The sequence below is a fragment of the Lacerta agilis genome, chromosome 5, assembly GCF_009819535.1.
Source record: "Lacerta agilis isolate rLacAgi1 chromosome 5, rLacAgi1.pri, whole genome shotgun sequence".
In the NCBI taxonomy this organism is placed as follows: Eukaryota; Metazoa; Chordata; class Lepidosauria; order Squamata; family Lacertidae; genus Lacerta; species Lacerta agilis.
The window spans coordinates 50,386,707-50,405,532 of record NC_046316.1 but is presented as its reverse complement, the minus strand read 5'-3'; the positions used below and the strand labels follow the sequence as shown (position 1 = coordinate 50,405,532).

General features: G+C 39.9%; 1 protein-coding gene across 1 annotated transcript in view; it reads right to left on the bottom strand.

Annotated features, from left to right (window-relative positions):
- Window positions 1-18,826, bottom strand: part of SORCS1 (sortilin related VPS10 domain containing receptor 1) — a 340,603-nt gene that overhangs the window by 112,665 nt on the left and 209,112 nt on the right.

The window sequence follows — 18,826 nt, the reverse complement described above, 5'->3', positions numbered from 1 at the left end:
CTGAACCCCCCTATTCTTTCCGAAAGTGAATTCATGCATCAACTGAGTAAAATACTATGCCACGGAAAAATGAAACTTTGAGGTCACTAACGTAGTGTTACTAATTTAGAGACTGAGCATTTTCAACTGGAAAAGCAAAGGTTAACTTCTCTTCCTCTGATATTTCACTCATTCATTAACACATGAGCAGCACAAGAAAGAGAGGGCTGTCATCGTGATGCCAAACACATTGCTCAAAACTCCATAATGAGGGTAAAAGTGAGAGCGGAGAAGTGTCTTAAAGTGGTAAATAAATATTTTATATATATATTGCAGAAATTGGAAACCCTGAATGCAGACATCAACGTTTTTGGGGCGATTTCATGGTAGTCCTACATACACTATCACTATGGATAGCTGCTTGCATTTCCAGAGTGATTCCTAGTAACATAGGCAACTGTGTCACCATAAACTACTTGACATGCCTACTGTCTTTCTCTAGAACAAAACCGGTTACATTCTCAAATGCAGGAAATTTTGCACAGATCTGGACATCATTCTAAAATACCTGAGTCAACTTGCTAAGTGAAAAGTATTTCACTCTCAGCACTTGAAACCCTGAAACACAAACAAAAGTTTGTCCTCCTTCACTGTAGAAGACTGCCATTTTATTGTTTCTCATCCTTCCCCATGCCAAGTGTTGTTAATGTTTCGCAAATCTCACTCCTCACTCACAGAAATAATACAGGATTCAGATTGGATCAAATGAACCACATCGATAAGAAAGCTGTAACTGGTCATTTAAAATGGAGAGACTTTACTTGATCTGCAGGACTGAGAGTCGGTATACAGAGGGCACTGGACTCTTCCATGCAATGTCTCTCCAGAGCTGTGTACACATCGGGGTGCAAATGCGCACACAGTTTGCACATGTCTGACCCATATGATTTTATGTTGGATTTTCCCTCCTCACATTATCTGCAAATCAGGAAGATCCAAATTCAACAGGGCAAAAGCGCAGGCAGCTGCTTGGATGAGGAGAAAAAGCATGCACAGATGGGATATATAAAATCTACATTAAATTGCTGTGTGTGTACACCCCACGTCCATTCTGTCTTTCGTCCATGTTCCTCTTCTATTTTCCTCTCACGTTTGAAACTGGTCATGTCAGCCCATCTCATCACTTAATTCTGCTTTCAGGAATCCAGATAAACAAATGATATGCATTTTAATCTGACTGGTGTCATTTTGTATAGCTAACAATACAAGGACATGGACCAGAATCCACACAGGTGAGATGCATACACGGGGCAGAAATGGAGATGCAACCAGAACTGCAGCACTTCTTTCTGGCAAAGTAGCAACTGCCTTTCCAAATGAACAACAGATTGTCTCTTTGGCAGTGGGAGCTACTATGGCACCAACATAAAGCCTTGGCTATGCATGCACTCTGCTCTCCAGCATGCAGATATCAGTTCTTTGGATTCTGGCCACAGTTCATTGTGCCAGTGTACATGCCTGCAAATATGCAACACACTGAAACAACTCTACATATCTGGCTTCTCTAGGCAGAAACAGTATGAATGGTGCACAAAAAGCTCCATCAGCAAGATGCACCCATTGGCACGGATATTAAATAGTCATATATCAGCATGACTTCTTGTTGGATGATATATCAGCAGTGCCAATATTCAATAAATGAACAGACAGATGGTTGAGTAATTCCATTACCTAAAACAAAATTAAAACTGATGCATATTAGCTGTTCGCTCAGCCCACCCACATAAGTAATTAGCATATTCGTCTGCCTATTTTACACTTCTTTTGTATAGGTATGCATGCATGGATATATGCATGTCCATGCAAAAGCAGGCACACATGTACAGGTATAAGTGTTATGAATATGTCTATTGAGTGACATGAATTTTCTATATTTAGTCTTCCATTTATATTATCTGATAGTGTCTCCATTCAGAATCTGTGGGCTGGAAATTCTGTAGCAGGGGGCAAAAGCAAACTGCTCCAGATATCTAATCTAAACTGAAAGCCACCCACTATAGCAGTCAGAATGCTCATAGTATGGACATCTGTGAGACCTGGTGAAATTGGTTGAGGTATATAGTTCATTGCATCATCATTACAAGTTGTGGCAGAAACATGCAGTCAAGTAAAAGCCACTGAGTCTTGTGATAACATAAAGGTAAAGGACCTCTGACAGTTAAGTCCAATTGCAGATGACTCTGGGGTTGTGGCGCTCGTCTCGCTTTATAGACCGAGGGAGCCGGTGTTTGTCTGCTCTGTAGACAGTTTTTCCGGGTCATGTGGCCAGCATGACTAAGCCGCTTCTGGCGAAACCAGAGCAGCACACGGAATCGCTGTTTACCTTCCCACCACAGCGGTACCTATTTATCTGCTTGCACTTTGACATGCTTTGGAACTGCTAGGTTGGCAGGAGTTGAGACCGAGCAATGGGAGCTCACCCCGTCGCGGCGATTCAAATTGCCAACCTTCCGACCGGCAAGCCCAAGTCTCAGTGGTTTACACCACAGCGCCACCCACGTCCTGTGATAACATAATGACTAACAAGCAAGGATGGCATAAACTTTTGTGGACTCGTATCTGCTTCATCAAATGTATGAAGTGTTGTGCAAAGTTTGATGGTTATGCACATGGTTGTGAAGGGGAAATAGTTGTCAGTGGTGAGTTCAGAGGAAAGTGAAGTGTAAAAGCTGAGGACCATACTGGTTAAATTAAAGTTTTACTATATACAAAGTCATTAGTGATGTTTATAACAACACAAACCATCCTCAGCCATTGAGAATGCTTCAGGAACCATTATTTATTTGTGAGAATCCTTCTACTGTTTGTAGTAGACAAGAACATGGGGGTGGGTGAGAGAATAACCATGCACACCCCTTGTCAGAAAAAATGCTTAAAATAGAGCCCATAAAAATGGAATTTGGTAATTCATCCAGACTTTTGTGTTGTTTTTCTAGGCACCAGTCTGTGTCCAAGCAGGGGTTTTTCTATCCTGTGTTTTCCCTGGGGGAAAATTCCATGTTTTACTATTAATTTGGAGCAAACAACATTTCTGTTTCTTTGGGGGATTTTTTAAAATAAAAAGGTAATATTTTGAACTTGCATCTCCTGACTTATGAGAATCACCCCCTTCTAAAAGAGGCACTAAAAGGAAGTCTGCATGAGCCTTAAATTGACCAGACTTCGGAAATCTCGTAAAGAGAGTTCACACATGTCAAAACCTCCTGTAAGTAAAAGAAAAATAGAGAACAGAAAAGGTTGGGAGGGTGTTTTATTTATTTATAATATTTTAGTGGCACTTTGCCATAAGGTCCCTGGGTCGGTTATGCTATTATATACAGTCATTAAAAACAGATAAAATTGTTAAAATTATAAAACAAGTAAAACTTTTCAAAATGGCCCTACCAAGCACAAGATCATAGCTGTCACATTCCAAGGTAAAGAAATGCATCTTCAATATACAGCAAAGCTATACTAAGAGGATGCTAGATGCACCTCTGGGGGAAGAGGTTACACTGTTTAAGTGTTGTTGACAGAGAAAGGCCCCTCTTTCTTCAGAAATATTTGCAGGTAAATTTATGCAAATTTATGCTCAATCCATTGATTAACAAGTCATATGATTAGTTAACTAACATACTTAATAGCCCTGCCACAAATCCAGGGAAAGGGGCTGACTACATGGACTATATTTATTTATCATAGATTGAAGTTCTATATGCAGGAAGGCTGAAAATACTGAAAGACTTTAGGGTAAAAACAGTGTTTTTTTCTGGGGGGATGCAGGGGTACGCATACCCCTAAACATTGTGTGAATCGAAGTTTGGTCTCATTGAGGGGCAGTATTTCAATATCAGTAGGAAAATGAGAGTACCCCTAAACATTTTTTAAAGAAAAAAAAGCACTGGGTAAAAATAAACAGAAACAAAAAGGGGTAAATATTTTCCTTGAACAATGCAAATTACTCTATCAGACATTTTGCTCTGGCTTTTGCCACATTTGCTGGATACTGGCTGAGAAAGGAATTTTTGAATAATATGATGCTCTGCTAATTGATAGTAAGCACTTCCCAAAGAGAGTATAAAGCAACATGAGTGACATCTGTCACTTTGTTAATGATCTAGTTTTATGTGCATTCATGCTGTAATAGATGAAGCAAATGATGGAAAGTTTGGGGGGTTCCCCCCTTTGTTTTTATGTTTGGAAATTCTCTTTATTGTGATAATTTGTGGCTATAATTCTATGCATGCTTGAGTTGCAAACCAATGGGTACTTTCCTCAGAGTAACTGTACCTGAACATAGATCAGTATGTATATTATCCAACTGTGAGTATATGCTATATTTTTGTGCTTTTCATCTTCTTATCTAAGTTTGCACAGGATAGCAGCTCAAAAACTGTGCTTGCCTGTACAGCATGGAAGTCTCCAGTTACAGAGACATTTCAAAAGGAACAGACCAAACAGGAAGGGAGGAGTACGTAGCAGCATTATATATAAAAGGTGTGTGCACTTCCAAAAAGATCCATGACTCAGAGCATGGAAGGCAGATTGAGAGTATGGGTAAAATTGGTAGGAGAGGGAAACAGTGACCTTGCTGTGGGTGTCTGCTATAGACCTCCAAGCCAGACTGAAGACTTGATGCCTCCCTACAGCAGATTACCAAACGTTGATAAAGGAGTTATCTAGTAGTCATGGGAGACTTCAACTACCTCCAGTGCCTGATGAGCTGTGCCTAAAGATACCAAAGAACTTTGTGGATCTTTGACTTGAGATACTGAGTTTGTGACCTGTCATCATTGGGGACTGACTCTGAAAACCGAATTTCAAAATGGAAATCTTTATTTTCTCACAAGTAAAAAGTTTCGAAAATGGTCCATGTGGTCATGTGTTCAGCTTACATTTCTGTTCTTTCCTTTCATCTTAATAACATAGTAGCTTGCCCACATAGTTTCACAATCTATTTATCTCCAAATCTCTGACTGATTTTTACACACACACACCCATCTGAAGCACGATTCAGTGTTTATGAGGCTTAATAAAAATAAATGGAGTAGAAATTCCTGCAGCTACGGATCTCCCTGTCTGTGTAAATCCCTCATTCCCCATGGGTTAAAACCTACTCAGCAGCTGTCCTGCCATCAGTTCACCCATCCTCACAATGTTCTACAGATAATGAACTCTGTGTCACCCTGGGCAAATCTCTTGTTAATAATCTTGGCACCATCCGTGCATACTCCAGCCAGGTCTGGCCATTTTTATGTTCACTTTGTAATGTAGTAAGTGATGCATCCAGACCTTGCTGCAAGGAAGGCTGCACTGATACAAGAAGCGCTTAACCTGTTAGTAACTCAAAGAAGATACCAAAGACTGTCCACAGAACATTGGAAATAGCAGGAGGGCAAAGGAATGGGGTGCTTACTCTGGGAAATTGCCAAGTCCTGTGAATTTCCTTCTTTTTTTCAGATGATAAATCCAGCAACACTGGACTGACATGGGGGAGGGGGAGGAAGGATCATGGCAGGCCCCACCACATTTCACACACATTCAGAACATACCACATGAGCATGAAACAAGAAGGATTCCTACAGGCTTGATGTGCTTACAGTTTGTATGCATCTACAGTCTGACCCGACAGACCCCATGGGCCTGAATTGTGACCCAATTCTTGTTGGTCCAATATCAATTTCACTCCCATCAAGTTGTGGCCAGTGCTGCAGCCCAGGTGGGGTTGTGCAGCTCTCCAGGCTTCCTAACGCTGTTCGTTGCTTCCAGTTTCTTAGAGGGGGAGGGGCAAGGGCGCATGGAGCTCAGCGCAATGCGGGTGCAGAGTTAGCAATGGTGGAGAGGCTCTGCTATTGCGCTCACACTAAGCTCAGCTCCCTGCTGCCTTGCTCCTTTCCTTTTCAGTAACCAACAGAGATGTGCAGCCTTGGGAAGCCAAGAGAGCAATGCAGTCCTGTGCATGATATCCTGTCAGCTGCTATTCCCATTAGAAATCTGGCAGGCACCATCCCTATGGAATTTCAGACACCAGATTAAACCAGTTTTATTTCAGGAGGCTTCTGTACTATGAATGTTTTCCATTTTGTATGTTTGTTCATTTATTTGCAGCATTTAGATCCCACTGTTTATTCCAAAGAGTTCAAGGTGGTCTACGTGGTGTTTTTTCCCCCTCCTCCTCCTTTAATCCCCACAGTAGTCCTGTGACTACTGTCCCAGTAAATGAATGAATCTTTATTTTTGTCAGCCCTCAGCCATAGCAATAAAACAACAATACGATACACAAAGAATAGAAATAAAAAGTCAATTATATAAAATACATTTTAGGGTTTTGAATCAATAGTCAAATAGTGGATCTTATTCTGATTGCCCCAGCTAAAAACCTTGCAAGCTTTGCTCTGACCGGCTGTCCCTGTGAGTTTCGTGGTCAAATGAGTATTTGAACCACATTTCTAGTCCAATGCTCTATTTTTATTTACAGTATTTATTAAATGCTCTTCATTGAATATTTTCCATCCTAGAGCAGGGAACAAAGTAGTAAAGAGAGAAAAACAGCAGGCAAAAACCACAAAACCATAATAAATGGGTCCAACAAACAACAATTTTACAATTCTGCCGTAAGGTAAAAAAAGAGCAAACACCAATAACAAAAAATAAAATTTCCGATTTTACCAAATATCTAGGTAAAAGCAAGCACAAGACATTCAAACAGATTGAAACAGATTGAACAACCAACCATATGAACAGCTCACATCCCATTTTACGCTTATGACATTCCACTCCCTCTCCCTCTGTCTTTCACTCAACCAGGGCCTCACTCTGTGCCTACAGAATCTCACTCTTTGACTTTTGAGTAACTTAGCACCTTTTGTCCCTTTCTCCAACACATCCAGATTCTCACTCTAAGTGGCACGAACTGTTGTGCTGAAGCAGGTACAGCAAAAAAGGGAGATTAAATATAATAGGGGGTGGCAAATAAGCCACAGTTGCCCCTTCTGTTCTTGATGGAACTCGCAGGCCTTAAGGTCAGTAAGGCTGCCAGGTAAAGGCATACAGGTGGATGGACTCTGAACACTACACCACTCTTGCATGTTTCCTTTTTCTGTAAGCCACTTTGAGACGTATAGAGAAAAGTGGAGTAATAAATTCCTTAAATAAATAAATACTTGATGAGCATAGGGCAGCCTGGGTCCTATTGCCACACTCCTGCTCCCCTCCCACATGCATTTTAGTATTCCTACTAAAATGTCTTAAAACCAACTCTGAATATTTTGTAAAACAAACAAACAAAACGAGCCTTTGGTGTTTATTATTTTATTTAAAAGTATTTCTAAAGCACTTACTATTTAGTATCTCTAAGCTGCGTACAAAAATGCAAACATAAGAACAGTTAAAATAGGAACATTAAAAACAGAGAATAAAAAGAAAGAAGCCTTATAATAACAGGGTCCAGTCTTATGGGACAGGAAAAAAATAAATTCCTTATTTTATGTATGCTACCTGAATCTGCATTAAGTTCTCCACCGGGATGCCAGCCATGGCCAGTCTAATTGTAAGATTGTATCTTCCTGTTTTGCTTTTACTTAACACCATGAATGATAATAACAAAGTGCAATGAAACAGTCTCAAAGAAAAATTGAGTAAGCTGATAGCCGGGTACTATTTCTTTCCATGCTTGATAAATAGTGGGTAAGTAGAATTATACTTCCTCTGGATTTATGGCCAAGTCAGCACTGGTAGATTATGATGGCTTTTCTGCCTCTTAAATACAAAGAACACAGTCCTTTATTAAATAGGGAAGTTTAGAGGGGTTTTTTTTTTTTTTAATCTCTTGACTGTCCCAGCAGAGAGAATTAGTGGGCTACATAGAAAGAGATTTAAATGAACTCCTTTCTTTATGGGAGATCAAGTGACGCAGAATATGTTAAATCCACTTTTTCCTGGGTTAGGGGAGTACATAATAAGTCTCCTGCCTGACATAAAGTGGTTTTTATTGTTGTTGTTTTTAATATATGTCCATTGTGGCATAAATGGAATTGTTAGTTTGTTTAACTCAGGCTGTGACAATGGCCATGTTACAGAAAACAAATTTGTCATTTCTGGATAATAAAAGGTGCTATACATTCAAAACAAACATAGAACGAAACTTCAACGCAGCAACGCAACCCAAACTTCCTATTTTAGGAAGGCTGCCCATGCAGAAGAAGCAGCTATAACTCAAATTATTCAGAGTACACAGAACCATGAACAGTGGATTATTTTTTAATATGACTATCAATATAAAGGGGATTTTGTGTGTGTGTGTGTGTGTGTGTGTGTGTGTAAGAGAAAGCAAGAGAAGCTTGAAAGTGGTTTAAAGCAATGCATGGATCTATTTGCCTAAGGACATGGTAAATCCCTGATGAGAGTATTTGTGATAGGTGGAACAAATAGTTGGAGACTATGGGGAAAGTCATGTAATTTTACGGTGGAGCACTAGTAACCTGAAAGAACTGACTTCCTTAGACTTGAAAGGATTCATGCACTTGTTCTATTTGCCTGATTACCTCTTCCTATGCTTATATTAGCGTCTGGCAGCCACAGGCAACTGGCAGTTTGGTGCCGTCTTCCAGCTGGGATTTAACTTTGGCTTGCTATCACTAACAAATTCATTTGGAAAAGCTGAATCTGCTTTTGTCCTGCATCTGACACAGGGCACTTGTGACTCAGTCTTTCGAAATCTGTTGCTTCAAGATGTGGTGATGGTACAGTCTTAGAAAACTTTAAAGGGTAGGTCTATCATGGGCTATTAGTCATGATAGTTAAAGGGAACCTCCATATCTGGAAACAGTATGACTGTAAGCTGCACCTTGAACATTTGTTAGAAAGGTAGGGTGTATATGCTGTAAAGAAACAAATAGACACTAGTTGTTATGAGCTTTCGTGTGCACGCACACTTCTTTAGATCTGAAGAAGTGTGCATGCACACGAAAGCTCAGACCAATAACAAACTTAGTTGGTCTCTAAGGTGCTACTGGAAGGAATTTTTTTTTATTTTGTTTCGACTATGGCAGACCAACATGGCTACCTACCTGTAACTAGAAATGATCGATCAGGTAAGGACACATCAGGAAGGCAGAATAAAATTGTTGTCTGAATGCATCCTACCTGAATACATGATACAGTAATGTAGCCAGAAATCAGCACAATCTGGTGTTTTTCTTCACTAGCTGAAATGTCTATGTGAATTTAAGTGACCACGCATAAATGTCAAGTTCCACATGCTCACAATGAATGTGACCAATTTAAAAATGCAGCTCCTTTCAGAGATACTACTCAACCCAGATTCTCAACTCACCAATATAGGTAGTTGTGTGAACCCAGCCGAAACACAGTCCAATTAAATGGGTATAGTGTACATTAATAATAAAATCATTTCAGATATCTTGAGCAGCATACTTGAGAAAATTTCAGATTTTTTCCAGTCCCTTATTATAAATGCTTACTTTATGACTGTCATAAATAAGAGCATACATTAACAAGAGATTTTTTTTAATGACTCTGGATAGCTTCTTTTAACAAGAGACAATTAGTGTGAGAGCAACATCGTTCCAAAATAACCTGCATGTTCCCAGCTCTTCTTCTGTAAATTGAAGACACTTTGCAAAACTGACGTCTTTAATGAAACAGCAAGTATTTCTTTATAACTGCCCCCCTCATCAAATAGGGTTCAGTTAAGAACAGATGGGTCTTGATGGCAATCTGAACATCAGTTCTTTCATGTGTACCAAGGAAATGGATGTCAGCCTATTGCAACATCATAATCTTGTCTGATAACTGCTAGCACTTGAAGGAAGTAGTAACCTTTTGGTATTTTCACATCTCATGTATTCTAAGAAAACTTACATCAGAGTTTGTACGAGACTTTCTCAGTATAAAGTCAAACCTGAAACAAGTCATATTTTCCCAGTGTCAACCTGCTTACATAGGCCTGCAGAAATGGTACCTGGAAAATTTCAGAACTATGGGTCTGTTTTGATATAATCTTGAAAAAAAGAAACTACCTTAAATTTATTTCATGGTGTTCCTACTTCATGCTAGCAACAGAAACAACCAATGTGCTGGATGAAGATGTACTTTCTTTTGTCTGTCCTGGTGTTAGTCATTTTAGCCACACTGTGCATCCTTTTATACGGCTCTTAACTTTATATCTCCTTGCTCACATTTCTAAGCTAAAAGCCTCAAATATTGAAAACTTTTCTTGTAGGGAAGCTGCTCTGCATGAATTAAAATACATAAATTATCTTTGTTTATTGAATACATTTATATACTACTTAATTATTAGATTTCTAACTGGTGTATATAAAAAATCCACACACACACACAGTAAAGATATGGCTTATTACAAAGAAGCTGTTACATATTGTTATCTGTTTTTTGTGGGGGTAGGCTGCATGCCAAGACCCTTATAATTCCTGGACCCAGAAGTGTTATAATCTAAACAAAGATTCAAATTGTTGAAATAGCCAGACAAGGTAATGGCCCTCTAAGGTAACAAAGGAATTGACTCTGTGCCAGATGGAAAATGGGTAGGCTCTCTCCCTCAACTTGCTAGGATTTGGAATGACAAAGGTCAAGGGGGAGAATTCATTTATGTGAGCCAGAAGCTAAAATTCAGTTATGTGAGCCAGTATGTTTCCAGGCACAATTGAAAGTGTTGGTAAAGCCCTAAACAGCCTTGGCCCAGTATACCTGAAGGAGCGTCTCCACCCCCATTGTTCTGCCTGGACACTGAGGATTAGTGCCGAGGGCCTTCTGGTGGTTCCCTCACTGCGAGAAGCGAAGTTACAGGGAACCAGGCAGAGGGCCTTCTTGGTAGTGGTGCTCACCCTGTGGAAGACCTTCCCATCAGATGTCAAAGAAATAAATCTGACTTTTAGATGACATCTGAAGGCAGCCCTGTTTAGGGAAGTTTTTAATATTTGCTGAATTACTGTATTTTAATATTTTGCTGGAAGCCGCCCAGAGTGACTGGGAAAACCAAGCCAGATGGGTAGGGTATTAATAATAATGATAATAATGATAATGATAATGATAATGATAATGATAATGATAATGATAATGATAATGATAATAATAATAATAATAATAATAATAATAATAATAATAATATAGTAGTAGTAGTAGTAGTAGTAGTAAAGCGGCAGTCTGGGAAGCTAGAGGGTCAGAGTCATTGAGTCATTTCCGCTTGAATCCAAGGCTGTGGCTATGGGAGAAGCAAGGCCCTCTTTGAGTGTTCATGCTGTGAGTCCCTCCAACACAGGCTCACGTTGTATATATGTGTAAATAAACCATATATCCTAAACACATATATCCTCAACTGTGCCTCATTCTGAATGAAACACAAACTCCAGTTAGGTGCCTGGAAACCCTGGAATCATGCAGTTCTCAGAGATTAGGGTGGCGTGCAACAATATTTACTTCACTAATTTAGAGACAATGGTTGGCATTACACTTACCTATTGATTTTAGCTCCTTTGCCAATCATTCAGCTAGCTTGTTTTGTTTCATATAGAATACGCCAATAGAATAAATAAATAACAGGAAACTTGGAATAAATAACAGGAAACTTGGAGTGAACATCAGGAGAGCGGGAAACTTAATGAGCACCTCTTTATTTATTTTTCGAAGATACCACTATCAACCTAGTCAATAAAGTGTTTGGAAACTTAACACATTTCGACTCATGTTCATGTGTAACTTCTAAGAAAAGCAAAACTAAGTTTCTTCAGTTTTAGGGAAGGATGATAAATGGGTGCATTTGGTTTGGTTGCAGGAGCTTGTGTCAACTTTATTGACTTTCCTCACAGAAAAACGAAAAAAGAAAAAACCTTTAAACAATTCGTTTGGAGCATCTGTAAAGGCAACTTGCGTCTGCTGTGAGTAAATGGATTCTGATCACTTCTAGGCACCAGCCTGAGAAGAGAATAATTACCTTTGCTGGGGGTGATGGCTGAATCTTGATTTATCTATGCTTTTCATTCTGACTGAATGTAAACCAATAAATAGTGGTGGGGGCAGGGTGACTGGTTAGGCATGAATTCTGCCCAGCAGTGTGAAACTTCAAAATGTGGCTTCTGCATTTTCCTCTCACCTTTTCCCACAATTACTGTATATTCTGGCGTATAAGACTACTTTTTAATCCAGGAAAATCTCAAAAGTCGGGGGTCGTCTTATACGCCGGGTGGAGAATCTATGGTCGAGTATATCTCAAACTCTATATTTTAACTGGAAAAGTTGGGGGTCCTCTTATACACCCAGCCATCTTATATGCCGGAATATATGGTGTGAAGGAGGGAGAAAATTTAAAAGATTGTTATTTGATCTAATGAAGCAAAATAGCCAAAATACCGGTACATGTACAAAGCAATGGGAAAAGGTCAGAAATAATTCTCCGGAAGCTTCAAACTAAAGCAGCAATAATTTTGAGGTTTAGAATGTGAGTGAGAGTCATTACTTATTGAGGTGATTGTTATTTTTTACCATTATTGCTGTGATCTCACATGCCAAGGTCTGCACCAGAGGGAAGTAAAGGTAAAGTTAAAGTTAACGGGACCCCTGACCATTAGGTCCAGTCGCAGACGACTCTGGGGTTGTGGTGCTCAACCCCAGAGTCGTCTGTGTTTTATTGCGTTTCATTTTATTGGCCGAGGGAGCCGGCGTACAGCTTCTGGGTCATGTGGCGAGCATGACTAAGCCGCTTCTGGAGAACCAGAGCAGCGCACGGAAACGCCGCTTACCTTCCCGCTGGAGCGGTACCTATTTATCTACTTGCACTTTGACGTGCTTTTAAACTGCTATCCCTTCTTGCGGTCCTCACTGCCAGTGCTTTTTTTCAGGGGGGGAATGCAGGGGTACGCATACCCCTAAACATTTTGTGAATCTAAGTTTGGCCTCATTGAGGGGCAGTATTTCAATATGGGTGGGAAAATAAGAGTACCCCTAAACATTTATTATTATTATTATTATTATTATTATTATTATTATTAAAAAGCACTGCTCACTGCTATCACCAAATGAACACATTTGGTTTTCCTAGCTGTCTTCACTAAAGCAACCTTATATCTGAAGTGCATTTGTTGTTTCCTTTTGTCTGATTAAGCCAATTCAATGGTAGAAATACAAGGCAATTAGGTGAAAATTGAGACAGCAGACCAAATTTAAGCCAGCGCACTCCTAACCATCTGTGCCTCAAATGACAAAGATGAGTTTATGGGCACCCTCAGATGACATACCTGTTCTTTCAGAGGAGGTTCGACCCCATCCAAAACCAGTAAATGCATATCAGAACTTAGTTACATCCCAAAATTCACACTTATCAAATGTTCTGAGGCAGTTCTCAGCTCAAAAATGTACCAAGCTGTTTAAAAATGTGCAGATTGTTGCAGAAATGGGACAGAGGATACATGTGAACGGCCTTGGTCCAGTATACCTGAAGGAGTGTCTCCACCCCCATCGTTCTGCCCGGACACTGAGGTCCAGTGCCGAGGGCTTCTGGCGGTTCCCTCACTGCGAGAAGCCAAGTTACAGGGAACCAGGCAGAGGGCCTTCTCAGTAGAGGCACCCGCCCTGTGGAACGCCTTCCCACCAGATTGTCAAAGAGAAAAACAACTACCAGACTTTTAGAAGACATCTGAAGGCAGCCCTGTTTAGGAAAGCTTTTAATGTTTAATAGACTATTGTATTTTAATATTCTGTTGGCAGCCGCCCAGAGTGACTGGGGAAAACCAGCCAGATGGGTGGGGTATAAATAATAATAATAATAATTTATTATCAGAAATGGGCTGATCTTTCCATCCTTATCATGCCAACACAATCACTGCTATGACTGGAGTACAGGACATTGATGAATTTCAGGCATTTTATCTGTGATGTGAAAAGTATTTTTATTTATCTTCTACAAGCAGAGTAATACTTTGTGTGCAAGAAGGAATCCCATCATACAAAAGAAAGGGAGGGTCATGCAGATGTGGGAGCTTTGTATCGCACCCCATCCCAACAAACCATGATGGAAATGTTGACTCTAACAGTTACGTATTAGTTCTTATTCAGGAAACACGAATGCATTTAAAAGCCAGTATAGTATGGTGTTAAATAGTATCAGACTAGGACTGGGTGACCTAGGTTCAAATCCCTAGTCAGCCGCAATGTTTGTGAGGTGACCTTTCAATCTATTTTACCTCATGGGATTGGTTTGAAGATAAAATTGCAGAACTAGTGGTAGAAAGAAACCTTATATACCATTTAAGATCCTGGGAAGGGTAGAATTTTTAAAAAATAAATAAATAGATAAATATCTAAATTTTTTTTGGGGGGGGGATCAAATGAGAATATATCTGAATTCAAATTTTGGCCAAATGTTTTTGATCAGCATTATGGTTCTGCCATTAAAAGGCTGGTCTAATGGAAGAGACCAAAGTACTAAATATCTTCTATACAGGGGGTAGGGGGGTTAGAATCGTGAAATTCTTTGCTTATATTTGGGAACAGCTGTTGCATTATTTTGTCAGCTCACATAAGAATGAATCAGTGCAGATTCTAGACTGCATTCTCCTTTTTTGGTGTTTTTGGTTTTTTTTTGACTTGGTAGACAGACAGCAGTAGGTTTTCATACAATAGGAGAATATCGCAATGTAATTTGATTTTGTGGAATATCTCCCACGAGCAAGTATCAAAGGACTACAATCAGAGCTTGTAATTATTGTGTGCTGTCTTTGGTTGCTGTGTCTTTGACAGTTAGATAAAAACAATATTTTATGATAAAAATAAAAGTGTAGCTATGTCAACAGAGTGACAAAGCCGGTGAATAATTGTAAAATGAATGCTATCCGAGTGCTTTAATTGAAGAAGGGTGAAAAAGGTGAGGTACCAAGCAGAATGGACAGCTCAGAAAATGGAATTTTAAAGCAGTAATTTATGCAGGAAGTATAAGATTGAAAATGGTTTCCTAGTGGATGCTATTGGTTTTGAAAAAAATGATAGGAGTCCAACAACAGTCTGTAAAACACAGACTGTCTCGCTAGAGTGGTACATGCTCTAGTTGTCTCCCGCTTGGACTACTGCAACACGTTCTACATGGGGCTACCTTTGAAGGTGGCCCGGAAACTACAACTAATCCAGAATGTGGCAGCTAGACTGGTGACTGGGAGCAGCTGCCAAGACCACATAACACCACTCTTGAAAGACCTACATTGGCTCCCAGTACATTTCTGAGCACAATTCAAAGTGTTGGTACTGACCTTTGAAGACCTAAACAGCCTCGGCCCAGTATACCTGAAGGAGCATCTCAACCCCCATCGTTCAGCTGAGGTCCACTGTGAGGTTACAGGGAACCAGGCAGAGGGCCTTCTCGGTGTTGGCGCCCGCCCTGTGGAATGCCCTCCCACCAGATGTCAATGAAATAAACAACTACCTGACCTTTAGAATGCATCTGAAGGCAGCCATGTTTAGGGAAGTTTTTAAGGTGTGAAGTTTTATTCTGTTTAATATTCTGTTGGGAGCCGACCAGAGTGGCTGGGGAAACCCAGTCAGATGGGTGGGGTAGAAATAAGTTGTTGTTGTTGTTAAAAATAAACAACTTTGAAGCCCCTTGGCTGGTGAGCTGGGTGGAACCACTGTGTGCAAAAGTGCATGAGGTCTTAGTCCTTCCCAGAAATGCACCAGTCTCCAGAAGTCATAGTTCTGGCCTGGGTTCATTTGAGGGGAAGTTCTCCATTCCATACTGTCATATTCAGTACAGAGGATTCTGTTCAGCCAAGTAATGTTAGTTCACGGTACTGGGAGCATAAATTTGTGTGATTTTATACAAAACTGGGCACACATACCTACAGCAAACACACCACTAGAGTGTGTGGATGTGTATGCCTAAGGCTTGAGAGGATAGAGACTCTGTTTGCCATCAGGGAATGGTTGACTTCTCCTTTGCTGCCCCTTCAGAAGGGAGATGCTATCACAGGCATGATGTCTATGTGCAGTGCCTTTTTTTCTAAAAAAATGTTTAGGGGTACTTTCATTTTCCTATTTAAAATGTTTAGGGGTATGTGTACCCCTGCATACCCCCCCCCAAGAAAAAGCATTTGTGATGCTCTATTTTCCATCGTGTTGTTATTTATTATTTGTAAGCCACTTTGGGATTCACTTGAATGAAAAGCAGCACAGAAATATAATAAACCAAACCAAATCAAAATCATAATTCAGCAAACAAGAGATAGCAGGAAGGCTTAAACAGGAAATATTTTAATCAGATTAAAAACCAAAACAACATATTGCAAGGACCAGATTACACAATGACCCCCAGAATCATTATAGCAATGTTTTAAATTACAGTGGATGTAGAGCATCTCACATACTGTATGCAAACATCTCCACACAAACATTCATTTGCACACAAACACATAGCAAAACTGAATTACAGTCGTACCTTGGTTCTCTGGAATCCGTTCCAGAAATCCGTTTGACTTCTGAGAATGTACAAAAACCAAGGCGTGGCTTCCGATTGGCTGCAGGAGCTTCCTGAACTGAATCGGAAGCTGCGTCGGACGTTTGGCTTCCAAAAAACACTCACTTTCGGGTTTGCGGCATTTAAGAGCCAAAATGGACGAGTCACCAAAGCATTCAAGAACCAAGTATGGTGTACAGCGAAACTAATACTTCTGGAGACATGCCTTGCAACGCTGTAACCCACCAAGCCAAATGCAGTTGTCACCACCACCACCCCCTCTTTTTTCTGCCTGCTACAAAAAGCAAGGTTTGTGTCTGTTAAGCATCTCACATGACACATCTGATGGACTGCATTTGGTTTAGTGTGCCACATGCTAACCTGGCCTGAATTAGTCTGTCATTCATTCATTCATTTATGGTTGACTTGTCCCTTTACATCTTGTTTGTCTAATAAAAAAAGATGTGCTTGCCTTCTTTGCTTTGTTTCCTGTCAAACAGGTCTGCTAACACATAAATACAAGCAGGAAAAAATGAGAGACTGGAATGAATGCAATTCCAAGTGTAACTATAGCCTACACAACACTTGCACAATCACATTGCACAGAACACCTACACTCATAGGAAAGAACAGCCATTTCCTCAGTGACAGGCTTTTGTAAGGTGGTAAGGAAATGCAATATCTGTGCAACAGAAGGGAAATATGATTGGAGCCCCTACAATTTAACACCATCACCTTAATTTATAGAGGACTAAAACACAAAAGGCCCTGAGTGCAGCTTCCATCTTTCGCCGCAGAAGCTGGCAACACAGCAAGTAAGCATTTCTACTGTACAAGAATGGTAATGAAAGTTGCATATCTTCCAAGATCTTGAGTCCCAAAACGAGGATGTGCGTCTTCCCATCTTTGTTCCCATGTGGGTCACATGACCTGTGTAACATTATGAAACCCAAAAATACACTTTTTATTTTTTAAAAATAATATATTTATTCATTTTATAAAAGAAGTACATACAATACAAATACAGACAAACAAACACAAAATTCTTATATCTTCTTAACATCTTTCCATTATCATGTTAGGGTGACTACCCCCAGTCTCCTCCTTCTGAAATTCATTTTCATTCCTCATTGGCAATTGCATACTACATACTTTCTTAAACTGTCTATTTCTTAAATCATTACCAAAAACTCTAATCACTTCCCTAAGGATTATAAAATTTAAACATTACATATTCTTAAACAACCCAAATTCTTTCCAAACTTCCTGCCCCGCTTCCTCTCTTTGGTTGCGTAATATCGCCGTCCCATCGGCAAGTTTCATAAATCTTAGCCATTAATATTCTTGCTGCCGATGTGGCATACTAAACCCCAATAAAAAGACTTCTGGTTTCTTACTTAAGTGTCTTTCAACACTTTTTTCATTTCACCACAAATCCTTTGCCAGAAGTCTTTAATCTTGGGGCACATCCACCTCAATGGTACAATATTCCTTCTTTCTCTTACATTTCCAGCATTTATACATCATTTTAATCATATTTTCCTTCAATGCTGTACATGCCACCAACTTGCCACCCTCTTTCCACCATCTCTCCCATTCTCCAAGTCTAATGTTGTGCCCCCCATCCTTAACCCAATCAGTCATGACCAGTTTCTCATCTTTCATGTGCCACTCCAGCAATAAATTGTACATTCTGGGAAAAATTTTACTCTTTATGTCTAAAAATTCCATTTCCAATCTGGATTTGACCCTTGCGTTAACTCCCATCACCGGTGCTTTAGCCTCATGAACCTCCTCCGCTCCAGTACCAAATTCCTCTTTTAAATCTTCCAAATTCTTGATTAAATGTCCAAACTTCCTGTTTGATTTCCTTAAGTAAGCCCAGCACTGTGTCCTCAAAAAAGGCTGTTTTTGATCTTCTTTCTTCATCTTTTAACATGGCTAGCAAACAGATCCAAGGTCACAGCTGTGGCACTGTGTGTTGCAGGAAATGACAATGTAAACAGTTCCAAGGACACTTATTGAAACAACTAACAGTCCAAAGTCTCAGATATTATAAAAAATCCAAAATGTCACCTTTCACTGCAAGTAAAAAGGAAGTAATGGTTGTTTTAATAAGGTACTGTAAATCTCTAAGTTCAAAACAGCTGCAGCAGCCTTGTAGCCTTTTAGCTCCAGACAGCGGAAACGAAAGTAAAAAGTATCAAGTCTATAGTTACGTCACAATGGTGTCTCGCCGATGCTGGCTTGTAATACCACTTCTGCAGAAGAAATTTAAAGAACAACTTCTCAGTCTTTGTTTTTGGCTCAGTGGCGATTGCCGTCCAATTTTTT